The 9,845-nt window shown below is 41.0% G+C and overlaps 1 long non-coding RNA gene across 3 annotated transcripts in view; it reads left to right on the forward strand.

Moving 5' to 3' along the window:
• The window catches only part of LOC121671825, a 67,548-nt gene that overhangs the window by 38,573 nt on the left and 19,130 nt on the right, over positions 1-9,845 (forward strand). For all 3 annotated transcript variants that reach the window (XR_006018632.1, XR_006018631.1, XR_006018634.1), the window contains one exon: positions 7,121-7,210. This is a non-coding gene — a long non-coding RNA (uncharacterized LOC121671825). The remainder of the gene's footprint in view (positions 1-7,120; positions 7,211-9,845) is intronic.

Consider the following 9,845-nt stretch of genomic DNA (forward strand, 5'->3'; position numbering starts at 1 on the left):
CAAAAGTGTAGCAGGATACTCGAAAATGTAATTTGGATAAATATCCTTTTACTGGAACATCTGCTTTAGTCTGCCAGAGTGTCTTGAAGTACAAATCTTGTGTTGTATGTAAAATAGATACACTTACAGATGTTTGAAACATGCAAATGTGTGCTCTGTCACTGTAAGAAATACCTCCTCTGAGCTGGCAATGTCTGCTGACAGCACTGTATACTAGCAGATCCTGTTGTCTATTGTTATGCACGCTTTTCCCCACAAAAGTCAACATGAGGCCTCCTACTTGCATGTTTTTGTGTAAATTTCTTTGTGAGTGTACAGAGAACTGCCAACATTTGGAGGGCGGCCTACTCAATCAAATATGTAGGGTTGTTTCTTCCGCTTTCTGCTTCTGTTCTTTCTCACCTTTGTATTTAAAAGACTGTCTTGAACAGATAGGATCTTAAGTGAGTCTTATCAAGGTCAGAGCTTGTTGCTCTGGCATAGATTTGAATACGAAACTTTGTAGATATCTGATTCCCAAACATCTTTGGAAGCCATGTTTACCACCAATAGCTTTCCTGTAATTGTGGTCAAATTTCTGCTTTCTTTGTTTCATTTCCATTTTTAGAAAATTCATCCAATTTAGTTAAATCAGAAGCTGATTTAATTTAATTTAATCTACATTTAATAGGGTTCTGCGAACAATTTTCTTTGTTTTTTGGATTATGGTTTTTGACTATTGAGTACAAAGCTGAGAACAACTTAAGTTTCATGAGGATGAATTTATATATTTCCATTTTTCTCTCTTAAAAATGCTTCAGACTTATTTTTTAAGAAATGAGTCACTTTTTTTCCTTTTTTCTTTTCTTTTTCAGCCAGAAGAAAATGAAATCTCATGCCAATGGTAGTTTTTATCTCAGAGTAGTTAGAATGGTCACTGTCACCAAAAGAAATGCAGGCATGCAGAGCAGTTGCCCCAGCTGCAGGGCTAGGACATGCTTAGGGAAAGTTTTCTCAGTTGGGTCCCTTGACCATGTTCCATGCTGTACAAAGCACCTGAATTTTTTTGGAACTGGCATTCACCTACATGTGGAATAGTTTGCCAGAGGTGTTTTTTGGTACCTCTCTCATTCACACTGTAACTCTTTCATACAGAGTGGAAAGCAACTTTAGAAACTACTGAAACATGATCTCCTACGTTGACCTATAATTTGGCAGTTTGAATTTAAACCTGTTAAATGTGCTCAAGTAACTTGATAGGTACCAATGGGCACTTTCTTTAAGACCCCTCTGGGACCTGAGGGGATAAATTCTTTGCCCACATTGCCTGGTTATAGGCAGGTGGGGGATGGCCAGCTCTGACTCATTTGTTCACCTGTAGGTGTGTATGTGCTGTTTGATATGTTCCCAGGGCACCACATCTGGGTTTCATTTGCTGGTCATTTGGCCTGGGTGTCCCATACCTTTATATAATATCTGCCAGCCTTGTGCCAATGTCCCAGTGATCATGGGACATGTCTGTTGGTTGCCTATACAGGGGCAATTGAGTTGAGCTACATCTGTCTCCTGAGTCTTGAAGAAAACTATCTTTAATGTTGACAATTAGGGCTCGATTAGCTCTTTTTCTTTCTCACCCTACTTAATCTTGAGCAATGCGACTAAAAAATAGTTGTCTAAATTATTTTTACTAGCATGTATGCATGCATAATATAAGCAAAGGGATGACGCTACATCTTTGTGGGAAGGTTTCTGTGGGCAGAATTGCAAATAAGTAAGAAAACAGCATATTGGAAAGTATTTGTTATGCCATTTTCCCAATTAGGTTTAGAGTTGTAAATATGGAGGTCTTCTGTATTAACTGCTGAAATTCTTTGTGTAAACATAGATGGGTGTGGGGAAGAAAAAAACACAATCAAGAGACTTATCTTGGTAAACAGTTTCAATAGGTGTTCTAGAAGAACTGCTGAGACAGGCTTCATGCTCAGATCTGGGTTGAATCACCAGGATGTGAATATATTCACTTGGGTGGGTGATACACTTGGGCCTGCCGTTAGGCTCAGAGAGAACAGAAACAAAAGGAGAAGAAAGTTATTTGTTTATCACAGAAAAAGAAGGAAACATTTATGGGATGTCAGCTCAAATGCTGAACTTGCTTGATGATTGGATAGTAAGACTTCAGGGCAGGGACTGAGTTCCTCCAATTTTGTGCCTGCAGTGCCACTTGGTTCTCAAGTGATCTTAGTTTTATAGGCTATGTCCACTTCAAGAATATTGCAGAGTGAGATTTTTATTTGAGTTTTTTCTTTTGCTGCTCACACTGAAGATGAAACTATGATGAGAGTCTGGTTTCCAGAATGGATTTACTTTTGATAAACTTCTGGTATCCATAAGCAGGATCTTGTCCACTGTGTTCAGTGAAGAGAAGGTCAACTCTCCATGTGGTACCCCTCTCTACATTTTCCTCAGTGGTGAGTCAGCTTAAGGGTTGACTCATATATACATGGCAGGAAAGAATGAAAAAGACAGAGACCACTTTCCAGTGGTACCCAGTGACAGGACCAGAGGCGATGGGCATCCACTGAAACACAGGAGGCTCTGTCTGAACATCAGGAAACATTTTGGTCATCAGGTCAGTGAAGGTGACCAAGGACTGGCATGAATTGACCAGGGAGGTGGTAGAGTCTCCATCCTTGAAGATAGTCAAAATACAGCCGGATACAATCCTGGACAACTTGCTCTAGGTGACCCTGCTTCAGCTGCAGGGGCAGACCTGAGTGGTTCTGATTTTGAAATAGCTCAATTATCACAGATTCTGGATATATTAATCTCAAAAGTTCAGAAACATGCAGAAATCTCCTGCAATTCTTGAAGGTTCATTGCACCTTCTAAACCTGAGAGTGTGTTTGCTTTGCTGTGAAACACTTATTTAGCCCTTTTCTATGAACACACTTGTGGTTTGCAACTCTGAATCATGAAGAATGTTCATATGTTTTTGGGTCCTTGTACAATAGCCACAAACACCGATAGTTATTAATGGTCTAGAATGGCATATAGTAAAAACATGAAAAGTGAACCCAGAGGGAAATCAACCATTAACTTCAGAAGCAGAAAAGCTTTTGAAGTTGGAAATTTGCTAGCTGTGGAAGCTTCATCAGCTCCTTTTTATTTACAGTTTGGTCTCCAAATGTGATGCTGGTAAAAGGACAGAACAGCTGGAAGAGAGTGATTTTCTTGCCAGGTCCATGGACCTCTGATTACAAACACATGACTGCATGACATACAAAAGTGACAGGGTTAGCAAGCATGTTATGCTGAAGGTATATCACCATTTGTAGAGTTCTGAGAGATGAAAACACAAATAATGAGCACTACAGCAAAATTTAATAAGCCAGTCTTTGTAGCTTTTATTTGCACAGAAGAAAATAGCACATCACATTCTTTCTTGGTTTCCTAAAGTTTTCTAATAGTGCAGATTAAAATAGATGGTGCATGGGAGTCTGTGTGTATATGCACACAGTGGGTGTGTAGACAAATACAGATACATGTGCATATGATATAGATGTATGTGCATATGAACGTTCATATACCTGCACGTATTTCTATGTTACCAGTACATGCAGAAGGCTAGTCACACTCTCAAAGCAGTGCACAGGACTTGGCCCAAACTGTCCTGCATGTGTGAAAGAAATAGTTTATGATATATCAAAGAAATAAAGAAAAAAAGGCAAGCAGCCCATTAAGTGAAATCCCAGCAACTGTGGCAGGATTCATGCACTTCATTGCTAGGTAACCTGCATTGCTTTTCAGAATGTTCAGAATTAATATTCATTAGCTAGCCATAATTTTTTAAATATATAAAGTCAAACCCCATACAATTTAGACTACATTATTTTCCTGCATACCTTTCAAAAAGCAAGCAAATAATAACAATAAAATAATAACTTGTTCTGTGACACAGTGAGAAATATCATGTTAGTGGTTTGTGTTGCATCAAGGTGTGCACTGAAGTACGCAGTGTCTCCTGTCCAGCTCCCACACTTCCATACCAGCAAAAACCACACAGAAGTGTGTGGTTATAAAGACTGCACTGCAATATTTTTGCAACTGCTCTGCTGGACAGAATGATATGTATTTTTCAGTAATTTTATATGTCTGAAAGAATAACAGCCACTACAAATTTGCACACACTCCATTAATTATACATTTTGGATTTTGAAGGCAGATAAGTTACTGCTTGATTTTCACTCCAAATATTTTGCCATTCAGATACATTTCTCCCAAACATCATTATGTCATTTTCACTTTTATGTTACAGATTGATATTTGTAAATTCAACGGTATAGGAGTTAGATTTGGTGTTGAATTAGCCTAAAACTAAATTGGAATCACCTGTGCCCAAAGTTATTTCCAAAAACATAACACAGTTAATAAAGCTATTTTAATGAATTGGTGCTTAATTAAACAGTAATTTTAACAACAGCATGAAGTCCCTTTTTAGATGCTGTTTGGTTGAAGAACAAATGGTATCAGAGAAGTTGCCTCTTCAGAGTATAAATAAATGTAGCAAAAGCAGAGGCCAATGGCAAAGAAAAAGGTCATCAGGAGTCTGTGAAATCAGATGTGGAAAATCCTACTTTTATCTCCCCCTGTTGTTAGTCACTGCTCTCCATCTTTCTACCTTCCCTGCACATTCAGCAAGTGCCAGATCAACATTATCCGAAGGATTTTTCCACTTACATCTATTCTAGCCGACAGGGATGACGACAGCCCGTTATCTGTTGCTGCAGATCCAAGGAGCCTCAGTCAGGGATCCTGCGGCGCTTGGGTTGATACGAAATGTAGAGACAGTCTCTTGGTCTGCCTCAGCGCAGCTGCAGCCTAAATACATGTCACGTATCTCACTCCCCAGGCAGCTGCAGAAAATGGATCATGCCAGTGCTCGCACACCCAGCACCCACCATTGGCACCGATAGCGCCCTCAGCAGTGGGGTGCAATGGAGCACTTGCCCCAACAGACATTGATTTCTCAGTCCTAAATCAGCACTGCTGGTACTCTGCTGCTGGTGTTACCTTTTAGCTAATATTTGAGTTAAACTACCAAATAAGTTTAGGCTGATTTACCAAATCAGTAGGCCGATTTTAGCATCAGTGGTACCTGGGAAGAATCGAGGTAAAATTATCTGTACCATTTGTTACATCTGATCCTAGATGCATGTTGCTAATGGATACGTGTATTTCCTTACTGGTATCCATACTGGTATTTCAAGGAAAATAACCATAACCACAAGATCTGCTGTTTGCTTGAGGGTTTTTCAGTTCTGGTGGTGCTTTCTGAGTTATTCCCATTTTTGAGTTTGTGGTTTATATTGCCACATCCTCAAAAAATGTATACAATAAGCAAAACACCCTCCCCTTGGAAGCCATTTATTTTCCTTCCATATGCACATCCCCATGCTTACTTATGCTTATATTTAACATAGATAGAGTAGGTAGGGAGATAGACGTGAGGAAGAATGTTGTGTTTTAAAGTCATTGGAGACAGCAAAGTTATGCTGCCTCTCTTTAGTAATAACAAAACAGTGCTTATAACTCTTATCGAGCAGTCTGCGCAACGTCTACATCCTTTCACTAATTTCAACAAACCGTCCCAAGGAGTGGGAAGATTAGCTGTGGGGTTGTTTATTCTTGGTGGAGTTATGGACATGTTCTCCATGAGTGAGAGAGAGAAGGAAAATAAGATCTTGTTTGTATCTATCTGATCTGTTCTGAGTTCTTGCAGTGGGAGAGAACAATGCCAAGAGATTTAGGATGCAAGCAGATGTGCTGCTCTTCCTGATGGTGTTTTCATATTAGGGGACTTCACAGCCCTTTGTTCCCTGCAGCCAGAGAAATGGTGGGATGAGGAATGTTATGGCAACTGAACAACCACTTCTTTAAACATCCCACAAAACCCCACAGTGTCCTGTATTACGTGTGTGACAGTTAGTGCCTGTAGTAAATGCATGGACATTAATTGCATGATAGGCATTAATAGAAGAAAACCTGTTAGGATTCTTTTTTTTTTTTTTTTGCTTTTAGGCTCAAAAATTTACAATTTCCTGTCTTTCAGAAATACTGATTTAGTCTTCAGAGCCTGAATGCTCATTGTGAGTTTTCATCATGGCAGGAATAAAGGATATTGTACACAAGCATCAGGATAGTAGTTGATCTCTGTATCTTTTGTTTGATATGTGAACTGAGAAAACAGAATGAAAAAATTTTCAGGATTAGCTTTAACTTAAATTAAATGGAGATAATGTTCTTTGTGGGTTCTAATTTTCTCTTTCTCTGCTTTTATGTGTGTGTGGGTATGTGCACACATGCACAAACACAGGTTCTTCAGGTGATCTTTGCATGATTTTGGGGGGCATTATTTTATAATTGAAAGAGTGACTTGGAAACAAAATTTTGTTTTAAATTGAAACAATTTTTTAAAAAAAACCCTTAAAATTATTTTTGTAAAATATGTAATTCAGAAAATTTTTCAGCTATTTGGATCCATTTTTTTCTGATCTTATTAGCTAAATTCCACAGGGTTTTATGGATAATTTTGGTTAATGTATGATTGCAAGTTTCAGTAACTCCATTTGTGTGAAAACTTTACTAAGACCCACCATGGGTAAGGATGATAAGGATGATAGGGAATTAACATCTGTCTTTTCCATGACAGATCTATAGACTAGTCAGTGAAGGATAACTGAATTCAGCTTTCAGGTCACAGGGGAGATGACACTACAAAAAGATATTGTAGACTATATATTGAGGGGACGCTGTTGGGAAGCAATCTCAAATTAGAAGTTAATAACAAAAAAATTAAAGAAAATGGCTTTTTTTGCTGCTAAACCTGCTTGCATAGATTTTCCCCTATGCACAACTTGGTTTTCCAGTTCTGCTTTAGGTGCACTACCCAGTAAATAAAACTCAGTGCAAACTTAGCCACAGCCCCATCAACCAAGTTATGCCAGATTTTTGCCAGTGAGCCTGACCCCATGGAAACTCCACCTATACATGCACACTTGTATAAGTATTTGGTATTCGTGTCTGGAAGTTATAACAGAAACCTTTGCATTTCTTAGTCTTTTCCCTCTCTGGATTTTGCCAGCAAACAGCAGTAGGCTAGCAGCTCTACATGGAATCTCCTGGCCAGCAGCTCTCACCAGGAACAAGAGTCCAGGGCAGGAGCTTCAGAAAGGTTAGGAGTTATTTTAATTTTTTTTTTTCTTGTATTGCTGAGGGAGTTTGTCTCAGTCGTGTTTATCTGGTGTGGAAGAGGAAGCTTGCCGGCAGCATGATGCATGGGCGGCGAGTGCCGGCATGAGGTCATGGCGAAAGGGAACAGAGCCCGGCTGTGTCGCACGAGCTGGGGAGGGAGCTGATGTGGCGCAGGGCGGCCACTTTATCAATTAGGTAATGTCTGGGGGAGATTGGGGGGAATTTCATTACATTGTGTTGGGCCATGCTGCTGATGTGTTACCAAACATCTGCGAGGGACCCTGCAGTTTCTTGGGCAGTGTGGGCTCAAGTGGAATCTTTCTGCCATGACTGAGCAGAGGGAAGGGGAGGGAAAGGGGAAAAGTGATAACTTACCTCCAAAACAAACTCCAAGAGAGATTTGTCTTTGATGGACTTCCCATTGAGGTTTGGGGGAGATCCTGATCTGTGCATTGTGTGATGGAGATGGTGGGATGAAATGTTCATATGTGCTCAGCTATCCCAGCCTGTTGCACATAGCCTTGCTGAGCAGCTATCTTTGGAAAGCCCACTAAGACCCTTTGTAAAGCCTTGAGGATTTTTTCCCCCCACTTTTACCTTTTGAGAAAGACCAAAAAGCCAAGAGATGTGTGAGAAACAACATGGAAACAGTGGTGCCAGCCTTCCCTTTTAAAATGGAAAACTAGTGATTTGAAAAAAAACTTACCGCTAAGGGCCAGCTCGACATTCTGATATCTCAGAGCCACCATAAATAAATGACCTACTTCTCCCAGTACTCCCATCAGGAAGGCCTGTAAGCAGTCCTCCACTCACTCACAAGACGACGTGTATCTCTCAGGGATGGTGCAGTCGCCATGAGCCGCCCCACTGACAGAAAGTGTCAGGTGTCCGCTCACTGAAGAGTGTGCCCTGTAGATATTTCTAACTTTGAAATCACAGCTGATTTTTCTAACCTAACCTCAGGGGAAGCAGCAGAGGTGTAGAGTTTACCCCCTGGTTCCCCATCCCAGTGAGCACTGAGATCGCCAGGCTCCCTGCCATATGTGTTGAGTCCCAGCAGCGTTAAACAGTGCTTCCCCAACATGTGCAAAGCAATGTGCCCCCACCCGAGAGGGTAGAAAATTGCTTAAGTTACACATTTTGTTTCTGCCAGCACAAGGATGACACGTTTTCCCTCCCCCAGAGTGCCAGTGAGCACCCAGACAAGGGGGAGCAGTGTGCCTGGGGGCTACACAGGGGCTGGTCCTGCGCCTGCCGAAATTCAGCATAAATCAGGATTAGTGCTGTAGCATCTGGGGAGCTGCGCCAGCAGGGAGCTGACGCGAGAGGGAAATCAGGCCCCGTGGAGCAGGCTTCCCGAGTGACATGTTTATTCCTGCCAAGCTCCCATCTTTTATCCCCTAAACAGAGCAGCCTGGTAAGCCCCTCTAAGTCTCTGGTATGCTATACTGATATGGGAGCCCTGCTCTCACTCTGCTGGAAAGCAATGTGGTGGAAAGGGACCAGGACTACATTTTGGCATCATCAGCCAAGGCCTTCACTGCCCATTCAAGCACCTGGAGGTGTCCTGCCGTGGGGTCAGCTTTTTTTCAGACTCCAGACGCTGTCTGCAACCTGCTGATGGAGAGGGAAGGAAGCAGGGGAGGGCAATGGAAAACTGCTGATCGGGGGAAATGCAGCCCTCTTTGTCCTCCCTCCTCCCCTTCTCGCCTGGGAGCAATTGATTTAGGAGCTTTTCTTAAGTAAAATTTTCATCACGAAAGAGCTTTCTTCTGAGAGTAGCTGAGAAATTGTCTCGCCCCCTCTCTCTTATTTATGTACATATATGTGTACGTTTCTGTTTAGGAGGAAGTGCATTTCCTGACCCAGGTGGCAGGTACTCAGACTAAGGGGTTTATTCACTATCCTTGCCTGGAAAACAACACACAGTTGTTGGGCTTAAGGTGTCACAAAAAATGATCAAAGCATCATTGCCAATATCTGAAAATTTCTCATTATGGATTATAAGAAATAATAACCTTGACCTTTCCTTTGAGTCTGGAAGGAGTGCTTAGGAGACAACAAATAGGATTCCTAATGTTTTCAGCATTAGAATTTCAATAAAAATCAAGTAAATCCACAGGGTAACAGCTACCCTTAAAATCCATGGTATTACTGAGATAAGTTTTGGGTTTCTTCTGAATCCATGCTCCTCTTTCTAGACTTTAAACACAGGATATAAGAGCTGTGTCCTGCTTCTTGCTCTTGTGCATGGACACCTTGGCAGGGCTATTCCGAAGGGCAAAGATGTTCCACCAAGATATTGAGGGACTCTACATCCTCTCCCATGGAGTGTTTTGTACGATCCAGGCCTCAATGCTCTATGTTGCACCATGGTAATTAAAATATATTTCTAAAAATTCCTTAGGAAAAAAGTGTCTCCTGTTTGAAAAAGAAACAGGTCAAACTTATAAGTGAGTCCAATTCTACAGAATGTAAAAACAATCATATTTTCTTCAGTAATTGGGGAGGTCTTGCCACACATAGAAAATTAACCTTGATCACTTCTGGAGACTTTCAATATTCAAAATGGTAATAATGAGATACAGAGACCCTACCCTGAACTAGACATAGTA

Source organism: Corvus kubaryi, unplaced genomic scaffold (assembly GCF_017639235.1).
Source record: "Corvus kubaryi isolate FWS band 111438036 unplaced genomic scaffold, C.kubaryi_AGA036_p1.0 37398, whole genome shotgun sequence".
NCBI lineage: Eukaryota > Metazoa > Chordata > Aves > Passeriformes > Corvidae > Corvus > Corvus kubaryi.